The sequence below is a fragment of the Limulus polyphemus genome, unplaced genomic scaffold, assembly GCF_000517525.1.
Source record: "Limulus polyphemus unplaced genomic scaffold, Limulus_polyphemus-2.1.2 Scaffold393, whole genome shotgun sequence".
Taxonomy (NCBI): domain Eukaryota; kingdom Metazoa; phylum Arthropoda; class Merostomata; order Xiphosura; family Limulidae; genus Limulus; species Limulus polyphemus.
This window is the reverse complement of record NW_013666003.1, coordinates 218,732-231,422: the sequence shown is the minus strand read 5'-3', so window position 1 is coordinate 231,422 and position 12,691 is coordinate 218,732.

Sequence of the window (12,691 nt, the reverse complement as noted above, 5' to 3'; positions counted from 1 at the left end):
AATCAGTGATCTCCATTCATTGGTTTCATCTCTGTCAGAAAAATAATTTTTATTCTTCGCTTTTTTTTTCATGCAATGTGAACGCTGAATTTCCTAAAACATACTATTTATCTAAGATAATTTTACATACCTGTCTTTTTTCAATCAGTCTCCAGGTGTCGTCTTTATTTTACATAAACACTTAAGTATAGTTTTAGATATACATATATTTATCCATTTCTAAAGTAAAATATCCCTAGCACCTTTTCACATACACTCCCGTATTTACGCAGATATTTATCTCATATCTATATAAGTATAACAGTACTGTCTATTGTATGTCCATGCAACTACTTCGCAGGGTGTGGATGGATCTTCACCAAAATTTGTATGGAGGTTATTAGGTCCATGCGGGGGTTACATACAAATTTTAAGTTTTGCTGTTTTTATGGGCGTTTTTTTTACAATTGCATATAAGGGAAGCAACTTTTCATGTCCTAAGATAACCTTTCATTAATCATAAATTTACATAACTTCCGTCCAGAGGACGGGTATTTCAGCTAAATTTACAATATAGTAATAAACCTTTATATTACATTTAAGCGTAAACAAATTAAAATTTCATTATTCAGTATTCTCAAAAACTGGTGCTTCTCATTTGATTATTTTGTTAATATATTTATAAAAACTAAAACATTCTCATTCTAGAAGTTTGATGGTCCGATTAAATGTGTATACTTTTCAGAAACTAATTTAGATCATATATTTATGTGGCAAGCTTAAAGCGAGTGAATCGATGAGCTGCTGGAGTAGCATGCTCATTTCTCAATCAGGGTTGTTTCCTGTTCATCGCCACTATTTTGAGGTGAATCACGTGCAGCCAAGTCTCTTCCTAGAGTATATCGTACGTGTTCAATTAGATTCAAGTCCAATGTTTGTGTTGGCTGGTATTTTTGTTCGATACCTTCTTCCAGAAAGTTTCTAAACAAGTGTTATAATCCATCAAAAGAAAGGTCTGATTAACTGCACTTGTATATGATATGACAACACTAATGGTTGTAAGACTTCAATATCATATAATATGATATTCGTAGTGCCATTTTGTAATGTGAAAAGTCAATGTGGGCATCAAAACTAATTCTTGTCTATACCACTACCACCATATGTACATCTTTTCTCCGTGATATTGGGGTTGAATTTAGTTCTGGAAACCCTCCAAATACGTATACGTCTCAGATCTAGTATAAAGATCAATTCTTAGGACATCTGTTTCTGACTTTTCGAAACAATACTGATTTGTTATCCAGTTGATGCTTTAAACTGTTGATTCAATTGGGAAGCTGAGTACCACTAGTTACTTTGAGACCATATTGTCAAAGAGAGGTCATCTAAGGTTGTCAAACAACGGTCTACCCTATCCAGATCTCAGGCTAACTGTGTACTTATGGTCTGAACACGAGTCCACTTCTCGCTTACTGCATTTTGTGAAACTTATAGCCATTCAACAACTACCTATTGTGTTTAACCAGTTTCTAGCCAACATATTGCCCTCGAAATCATGGAAGCAACTAAGTAGATTTCTTGAGGTCCTGACATCGAGTTGGACCCCTTTGAACATTTTGCTGTGTTGAAGCTGCTAATAGAAAACACACAACGTTTCCTACACTTCCCTATATAACTGAAATATCAACTTCAAGAAAATTCACTCATCATTTGTCTTGCGTAACAAATAAACTTAGAAATGGCGATAACAATAATAACAGTAGCTGTGTCTTGTCATAGCTAAAATATAGAAAACTCTCCTTAGTCCCTAATTATTTTGAGCTGAATATTATCTTTAAATGATCGAAAGCCTGTGATACGTAATATAACACCAGCAGTAACAAATATTTAATGCTACATTTTTTTAGAGTGTTGTAAAACGTATTTTGGACATCATGAAGCCTGATATGCACCACTTGTTACCATTCACGCCAGATGGAAGGCATGTATAACAAACAAATCTTGTATTGTATTAGTTAATCATAAAAAATGGGCTTAAAGTGTCTAATTTTCTACCTTATTATTTCAACCAATCAACAGAGTTTCATTATTTTTCTCAAGAAAGACTTTTATTTTTTTTAAAAATCAATCTTATCCCTAGTAATTCATCACAAAATGTAATACAGAAATTATGACGCATATGTGAGATTTAAAAAACAAAACAAAAAAAAAAACGTGGAACTTAGTCATACAATAAGGTTAATTCATTACCTGTGCGTTCTATGGGTTTGTGGACAGTAAAAATTAATTAACATGGAAATATAGTTCTAATAAGTAATATTGTTTATTAGCAGAGACCCGCTAGACATTTTGTGATCCAATTAGTATCTTTATTGCAACAGTATTTCTTTAAATACAAAATTTCTAAAAATTATAATCGCAGACACCAAAATCTATAAGTCCAGTTGTTTTAGGCCTAACATTAGGTAAGCCTTTGTTAAGTACGGACTATATTCGATAAAGAGATAAAATAACACTGTAACTTGTGTACGTTTTTGCTTTTGTTTAGTTAGGGCATTTAGATAGTAAAGAAGTGCGCGCGCATTTCCAAGAGAGACAAAAACTGAGTAGCAATATGATAGACTAACATTTGCAGTAATTTACATGCCATTCGCTTGAATTTTCCTTATTCTATCATTTTTATGCATGCCATTTAAACTACTCTTTCTTGCAGGCATTATGTGTTAGATAGATAAATCCTGGTCTGTTTGAAAAAGAAAAAATTACGCGGTCAGACAAATAAACTCCTGTAGACGTAACTTTATTTAATAATATTACACGAAAGTAAACAATAAAGTAAAGTAAGGGTATTTATAATAGTGTACAGAGTATGAAACAGTTATGAGCGTTTAGTTTATGACATGGTTTTACGAGTTGAAACAAAGAAACTCACAAAAACGAAAAATAAAACATATAGTAAAGAAAAGTGTAGCTAAGAGGTGTTTATATCAGTCTATGAAACGAACTGAAGCTAAATTATTACAAAGTAGAGTAAACGTAAAGTTGTAATGAAGTCAAATTTAGCTGATAACGCAGAAACGTCTGAAAGCATATTCACAAAGTGATAAGTATATATTTTCTAACGAAGTGCACATGGATATTTTAGACCTAAATAAGTAAAAAAAGCCCATAGATATTGTATTTAGTGTAATATTCTTTTTTTAAAGGAAATTACGCGTGGGTAAAGTGTTGTTTGTGTGAAATACTTTACAAATAAAAAAATAAAGTAGAAATCGAAGCTGGTGGAAGCCAGTAGTCACGTGATGACAACGTCGTTGTGCCATCGTGTACCATACTTGTTGCACTGAAAATTTGACTAAGCAAAAAGCAGGTCAAGTGATTCTGAATGGAAGAGTCAGTATATAATTCGGACAACGGCCTTTCTAACAATATAAGATTTGTATCATTTGATTGAGAAACTTGGGAGAAAAGTTTCGGACAGACAAAGGAAAACGTATTATTTATATAGATAATAGACAACTAGGAATTACGAAATTCACACTAATAAATGGCGAAACAAAGAACATACACTCCAATGCACATAAAAATTATTATTGGATAATTCATACATAACACAATATTTCATTCTCTTTTTTTTTACGAACGTTAATACAACGGCTGACTAATGATTAGTATTCAATGTCATCCACTAACGTGATTGTAACGATTCACACAAATTGTTTTAATAATTTATATACGCGTTGTTCAAAATTCACACTTGTATTATCACAATATTGTAAGCATTTCACTCAGCAGAGAAATAATATCTGTAGAGTACAATTTGCGCTACATTTCGTTCGGATGACAAGTGCAATTAACTTATATATATTGATTTAAAAAAATTCTCAATGAGCGCTGGAACATGGAAGTTCGTAGAAGTTTCTAGATTGGGGTAAAGAGTTCTGGGGGGGGGCTAAGTAGTGTGAAATTCTGAATTGAATAAAATATTCATATAAATATGCTGAATCAATAAAGAAAGAATTATGTTTCTCATTTTTCAGGGGGACAAGTGTCTCCTTATCCCCCCCCCGCGACTGCCCATGCGGAATCATGTTGTCTAACCTTTCGGATTAATGGATTAATCTCTGCAAATGTTATATAGTAACATGGTTTGGACTATCTGTTGGCAATTCAAACACTTTGATATTGTTGCTTTCAAAGTAAACATGTGTGTTATGTATTTTATAGCATGAAGCATTTATCCTGTTGGAACAACACGTTAACGTATTTACCGTAAAATTTCTCTAAGCTCATGGAATATGTTTTTGCCAGACCTTTGGATATCTATGAGCATTTAAGTGAGCAGTTGGCTCAAGGTTGAATCCCATGATCGATACATGAAAGCAATTCCATAACATAACAGTATCATCAATATACCTTTAGAAATACTAAGTTGGAAAATGTGCCGTGGTAGAATTTTTTTTCTTCTATAAAGCACAATGAAACCTAACACTTAAACTTAAATATAAGAATCAAAAATAGAGAAATATATACAATTAAAACATAGTATTATCAATTCAAAGCTGCAGTGACAAACTAATTTTGTTTAAAATTCTACTTAGCGACCAAGCGTGACCTAGTAGTTAGTGAATAGGATTTGTATCCGAAAGTCCAGTGTTGCCTTGAGATGCTGCTAAACACGTTCCACATTTAAGCTGTAGGCGAGTTATAGGAATAATAGTCAACTTCTTTATTAATTTCAAAACAGGACAAAGATCTTACGTCAGCGAGAGCCGTTGCCTTCTGGTCAATCTAGTCAGTCATTCAAAATTAGTAACCGTTATGTCCGAGCCTATGTCTGGCCTAATAGTTTAGTTTATTTTCAGACTAGGAGCCGTAAAGCTCGAAAATACTTTTCAAAATAGGACGTAAATGTAGGGATGGCTAATATCAATCCTTTAAAAACAATGCAAACAAGATTGTTGGAATGATGCAAATGTCATCCCTATTTTCCTTCCTATTTTGAAAAGTTGGTCTCACTGCATAATATTTTAAAGTTGCTAATATTAATTGGATGTTGATTCGTTGTACTATGTTCGTAAATGTGTGATTTGGGGGATTGTTAAGTTCTTGGATCCTAATGTTTATGTTGCGTCCCGTTTCGCCTGTATAAGTGATGTCGCACCGATCGCATGATACTTGTAGATACTTACGTCGTTGACGTCCCAGCATGGCCAGGTGGTTACGGCGCTCGACTCGCAATCTGAAGGTCGCGAGTTCGAATCCCCGTCAAATCCAAACATGCTCGCCCTTTCAGCTGTGGGGGCGTTATAATGTAACGGTCAATCCCACTATTCGTTGGTAAAAAGAGTAGCCCAAGAGTTGGCGGTGGGTGGTGATGGCTAGCTACCTTCTCTCTAGTCTTACACTGCTAAATTAGGGACTGGTAGTGCAGATAGTCCTCGTGTAGCTTTGCGCGAAATTCAAAACAAACAAAACTAAACAAACCAATCCGTCGTTGAAGTTGTCAGAATAAACTTTCCTTAGAAGACTAATGATTTTAGTGCTCGGTTGTAATAAAGTTACAAAAAATAAATAATCCACTCAAAAGCTGTACCTCTGGGCGTTTATTTGAAAACTTTAATTTGTCGAAAGGTTTTGGTTTCATTTCTTTTGGCTTCAGAGAAACACAATGGACTATCTGCACATTATCAAAAAAATCAACTGCGATGATCGAATCCCGAATTTTAGAGTTATAGTCCCAAAAGCTTACTGTTAAATCACTGGAACACACGTGTTGATAAATTACCTAACGTCTCCACTGATCATTAAAATTTATGGGTATATTTAAAACGTTTATTACAGTTTAGCAATTCAGAATTTACATTGTGGAATCTATGGTCATATTGGAAAATTGCGCTTGTGAATTAGGAAAAAATAACTTTTCAACACCGATTTATCAGCTTACGTACAATTACAGCTAGGTTAAACTTAGTGCAATATATTTCTGTTCTAGCTTAAAACATGTCCAGCAGTGCTGAATACATCTATATAAAGAATGAACCAAACCAAATTGCTATACTATTATTTTAAAGGTGGGTGATGTTTTTCCTATTTCACTACTTCGTAGAGAATATACATTTTATATGAACATTTTGTAGCTAGTCATCCAAACTCTATTAATTATAATGTAGTTAACTGAAACAAAGCGTGTTTTGAGCCTGACACAAAACTAAATATTTTTCATGAGGCTTTTCATAAAATTTGATTGCTTTAGCCGCTGGTTGAACAGTAATATGTAACAGAAATGCTAAATAAGCCAATTACCTTGGATAGTTTTGTTAATTTTGTGGTTCATGTCAACATAATTTACTAGGAAAACGGAAATCGTTAATAATCTCTTTTAGTAGTAATGCTAATTAGGCAGCACAGTGAACCTTGTAATGAGCTTATTATCAAAGTTTATACCTAACTAGACTATAAAATTTTGAATGAAGTCAGAATGATCATGTTCATTAGCAATCATGTAACAAACAATATATTAAAAAACAACGAACCAAGTAAAAAAAGTGAAGCAGAGAACCATGGATTGTTTGATCCAGATAGAGATGTACCAAATGAAATAAGTTAAGATAATCATATCTGGATCTGATCCGGGGTGATTAATCAAGCAAAGAAATTGAAGCAGAGAACCCTGGATTGTTTGATCCAGAGAGAGCGATGGACAAACGAAAGAAGTTAAGATAATCATATCTGGATCTGATCCGGGGTGATTAATTAAGTAAAGAAAGCGAAGCAGAGAACCATGAATTGTTTGATCCAAAGAGAGATGTACCAAATGAAAGAAGTTCAGAAAATCATATCTGGATCTGATCCGGGTGATTAATCAAGTAAAGAAAGCGAAGTAGAGAACCATGGATTGTTTGATTCAGAGAGAGATGTACCAAATGAAATAAGTTAAGATAATCATATCTGGATCTGATCCGGGGTGATTAATCAAGTAAAGAAAGCGAAGTAGAGAACCATGGATTGTTTGATCCAGAGAGAGATGTACCAAATGAAATAAGTTAAGATAATCATATCTGGATCTGATCCGGGGTGATTAATCAAGTAAAGAAAGCGAAGTAGAGAACCATGAATTGTCTGATCCAGAGAGAGAGAAATGTACCAAAAGAAAGAAGTTAAGAAAATAATATCTGGATCTGATCCGGGGCGAAAAAAGAAGAATGAAATTCTAAATTATGAAACTGAAACAAGTTAGAGGTTTAATTGCTGACAAATAAAATAACTTTCCTTAACTATTGGCGAGAGCATCTTAAAGTAAATATCAAACTGCTCGTCGAGATATTTTACATAAAAATAATGTGTGTGAAAAGGTTAACAAATTAAATTTCTTCTTTGGTGTGCGTGTGAGTGTAAAACATTTAAATACACCATTAAAATAAAATAATTGACTGTATTATGTATTTTTTCAAATTTCTGTACGCCCCCCCCCCCAGTGGCACAGAGGTATGTCAGCGGACTTAAATCGCTAGAAACCGGGTTTCGTTACCCGCGGTGGGCAGAGCACAGATGGCCCGTTGTGTCGCTTTGTGCTTAATTCCAAACAAACTGTACGACCGACTTCCGATTTTACGGATATCAAAGACATAAAGTTAATTAATTTGAAAATTGTATTTTGCAAAGAACAAAAGGAAAAATAAACCCGTGGTCATCGTACAGAAGCTGATTTTAGATGTCTTTATTTATCCCCTATTTTTAGTGTTTTGTCTTTCCATGGAGTGGAAAAACTTCATCAAAAAAAGAAAAAAGAGAAAAAATTAACAGTCGTAACACGAAATAATTATTGATATTATAGTCTGCCGGTGGGACAGCGGTAAGTCTCCGGACGTACAATATTCAATCCGGGATTCGATCCCTCGCGGTGGATAGAGCAGCTAGCCTAATCTGACTTTTCGCTAAAATAAACAAATATTATTTTTTCTCAGACGAACCTTTGTATTGCTAGTTGAGATGAAGAACATGGTCTTTCTTTTGATTTACCGAGAACACCTGGAGAAAAAAAATGAACTTAAGGTTTTACATTTTTGTCTAAAAACATAAATAACTTGGTAATATTGATATTCTAAATTTATTTTCCTGCTGTCTACTTGATTATAGCAGAAAATTATTTATTAGAAGTTCTCAACACATTTAAAGCTTTTAGAACAACCAGTGAGAGCATGAGCCAAGAGGTTATAATACTAATTTTTAAGATGGGCCACGTATTGAATATTCACAACTGGAGCCTCATTTAGTTCTTTGCAGTGATTATAAATTTAATAACAAATTTTATAGATAATCACCTACGTTCTGTTATTCATAGTGCAGTTTCCTGAAATAAAGTGTGTTATGAACCCGCCCAAAGTATTTTCTGTGGTATTCGTTTGATAAGTGGTATAATAATATAATATAATGACGAGAACGAGAGTGTGGGTATCTTTAATCTACGTCTGGAAAAGGTCAGACATTTATTGCCCACATCATAAATATCTCATGGAGCTTTATTGGCCTTTTATTATAAAAGGCATATATATATTTAAGGAAACACTTTATCGTACATTTGAAAATTAAACAGGGTTTAATTATTCTGACAAGCGAGTGAGCCAAGATAATCCAATTATCATTCATTTTTTTAATTACTTCATAGCCTCTATTACTGCTTTGTGAACCTGATATTATTATTATAGCTACAAACAAACTGTTCTGTCTCCTTAAATTAACTGAATTACAGAATGAATTTCTTGATCGTCTATGCAAATATTCAGCTGCAGAATATAACAAAATTATTGAGTTTATGGCGCAAATGATAGTATATATACACTAGGGTGGGTCAAAACATTAACAAATTTTGAAATGGTCAAGGAAGGAAAGGTTGCCCCTATGGAAGAAAGTCATACTGATAATAGTCATACTGTAAAAATTTAAAGGTCCTCACTTAATATCTTGAGGGTCGACAATGACCTTTAAAGCTTTCACTCGGTACGAAAGAAATCTTAGGCTCATGAGAGCAGATTGTGAAAGGCCAAGGTCAAACAAACCTTTCTTAATGACCTTGTATGACAGATTTCCAGCAACATAATTATTGCAGCCATGGTTGCACCAGTTCTTCCAGCAGCTTTTTGCAAATGGCTGAAGGAACTGATTAAGTAAATTAGCTGTGGTCCAGAGTTATTAATCATTAACATTGTGAGAATAATATTAATAGTTTATTTACAAATAATCATGAAAATAAAATAGAAAATTCAAAATTAGGATGATAAATTTTCAAATATTAATAGTATATAAAATATTCTCAGGATATTCAAAAATTGGTTAGTATAGTATGTTATCACAAAATTTATAGGTTATTTAAAAAAATGATAGCATAATTATAGTCAAAATTGGATAGAAATTTGAAAAATTATTTTATAGGGTCATATACTGACCGCATCATTATAGCCTTATGTTGGAATTTCAAAATTAAAATCAATTGAAAATTTATAAAAATATAATATTGATTACATTACGTCTAACAAAACTATTTTAAGATACACATCTAAATTGTGAGATCATAGACATATTTATATGAAATTATATACAGTTGTTCAAACTAATGAGAAATATGACAAGTGCACAATCAAATCAAATCATGTAATGCTTTACTTTTTTAGATTAAAATTGAACTCGGTTGCTAAATTGTAATGACTCAAGCACCAAGTACACGATTAAAGACTTATAACTTGATTTTTGGAGCATCTGGTGATTTTAGTTACTGTGTACTTCCCATTTGTAGTAACATTACGAAATTGTGTCTCCAGATCAGAGATAACTTTCGAGAAGATGGAAGATGAAAGATAAAGTTTGCCTCATTGCTAGATTTCAAAGAAGATATTTAGATGTTTCTTTCATGTAGATATCTTTCACACGAATGGAAACCGGCTAATTAAAGTACGCTGTTGTGAATTATTTACATACATTAACGACGTCCTAGAAACGAACCACCGTTTCAGAAGTGTAGTCTAAGGTATTTGGAAACCTTATCAGCAATTGGATTCCTAGGCATGTGACTTTGATGCCAAGCTGCATATACTGAATTGGAATGCCATGAATTGGTAAGATGTAAAGCTATATGTACCAAACGTTATTAACTTGCGTGGATGAATGACCTATGACTTGAAGATGAGATAACATGATATCCATAACAATGAACAATTTAAATATTTCACAGTAAGACCATTAAAAATGCTTACTACCCATCTATAATATGATATGAGACTCTGAGTTTTGCTCTCTCATTATATTTAGAGAAAACTTTATTTTTGTATAATATAAAAATGAGATGTCATTTTATTTATTACGCCTTTTCGCTCTCAAAATGCACTACAACTTAATAATCTCATCAAGATAAAATACGAGCTACTCATCAAAATATTATTATTTTACTTCTTTACTGATAAACCATCATTTTTCAGCCAGCCAGAGCCAATTTTATTCTATAATCTCCTCCATTTGTATTGTAAATTTAAGTTGTACGAGTTATCCTAATAGCAGCACTTTCTAATATATTCTTGAGCTATAAATGATCACTTCTTACAAGTTTTATAGGATGAAACCCGTACAAAAACATAAAAATACGGATGGCATGTAGTTTTCCTCATAATCGTTCAAAATAAAAGATAATATACATCAGAAATCCCGAGAAACGAATATCTAAGAGCCCTGTTCTAATGTGCCGTGACCAATGTTTGTCTTTTATCCGTCCAAAGTGGTTTTACATAAGAATAAAGTAGGCGTATACTACTGGAAATAATTATGGAAATGGTTCCAAGAGAAGGGTATAAAAGGCAAATATGTCGGGAATACGACCAATTTATCGTGTGAAAATGAACTCTAGTTGATAGCTTACACTGTGATTGGTTGTCGCCCAATCAATTCGAAAGTGCCACATCAGCATAATATTTATAAAAGTACAGTTGGTCATACAATGCCTATTAGTAGTAATGTTATTCCAGCCATGGCTTCCAGAACCGAGATACTACATGGCTAGCGTACAGAAATCAAAGCTTTGGCTGATCAAGGATGCTCCATGTAATAAACTGCAGCAAGACTCTGTGTTACAGTAAAAACTGTATGCAAGACTTTGAAGAGGGTGCACCAAACTGGCACTGTTAATAATAGAAATTGACAAGGTAAATAAAGAACCGAAGTTTCTCCAAAACTGATGTTAAGTATCTCAAGGCTCGTTTTTTATGAGATAGCCGTCTATCCTCATAAAAAACGAACCTTGAGATACTTACTAACGGCCTTGATATAAATATAGGTGTTTGAGTGTTACCTCCAGAACATTAAGATACACATTAGCATAAAGTGGTCTCAATGGACGTGTAGCTTGCTCTAACACTACTATTGCAAGTAGGTGACCAAACTAAAAAGTTGAAATGGACATTGGATCACACACACACACAAAACTGGCGACGTGTGCTTTTTTCAAGTCATCAACAATCAACGACAGTCATTGCGAAGCGTGATTGGTGATCAGTATAAGTTTGGGGCTGCATCTCAGCCAAGTATGTTAGTAATCTGATAGCATCCTGACTACTGACCAGTACGAATTTATTCTGATTCCATAATGCTATTCTTACAGGAACAAAATTGCCCAGGCAGGAACTCATCTTCCAACAAGACAAGGATCCCTAATATACAGCCAATGTGGCGAAATGGTATCTTGAAGGTAAAGAGACTGATGTAATACTAACAACCATGGCTTAATTGGCCTGCGTAACATGTCACTTTACTAAAAAAAATTAAAACTTGAAACATAATATATATACGCTTCCGTTTAAAGTTAACCGATATCCATTCTATTAACAAAAGGAAAATAAAACATTGTATAATGTTATACAATTCGGCTAATTATTTTATAGTTATACCTGAAACAAAACGCAAGCTATAACCTAATTATTTAAAAATTGGTATAATGTCAGATTAGTTCCCAAAGTGAATAGATAGAGCTATTCCACTTTTTTTATAAACGTATACTTTACGGACACTTGTAGTAATAATTTGTGAAAAAAATTAATATGTATTATTATCCAAGTTATTCAATATTACCTAATCAAATCAATTAAAACAAATTAAAAACAACAATAATGCGACAAATATATTTTTACAAAACAGCTTATAATATTGTACTTGTCTTTCTGAGCTCATTTTTTAACATGAATTTCAGTTATCATAAAGCTAAACAAAAAGCATTACTTTTTATATTATTTTTCCTACACATGAAATTTAACAGATATAGCTTAAATTCTTATAAGATTTGGCCAAAAAAAAAGTCTATTTATGTCTTTAAAATTCTTAAATTGATAGGAGTAGTTCCCAAATATGGTTAATATTAACGACATTAATTTCTCTTATAAATATTTTTTCTTTCACTTACAAAAACATTTTTTTAAAGTGGCAGTTAAACTAACTCGCGTGTCTATAGCCAAACATGATGTATTTCGTAAAACATCGGTATATACGTTTTAAAATAACATAAAATAACGTATATTTTAAATCTGTAAGACAACTTTTTGTAACATGCTGCCCGGCATAGCAAGGTGGTAAGGGCGCTCGACTCGCAATCTGAGGGTCGCGGGTTCGAATCCCCGTCACACCAAACATACTCGCCCTTTCAGCCGTGGGGCGTTATAATGTGAAGGTCAAT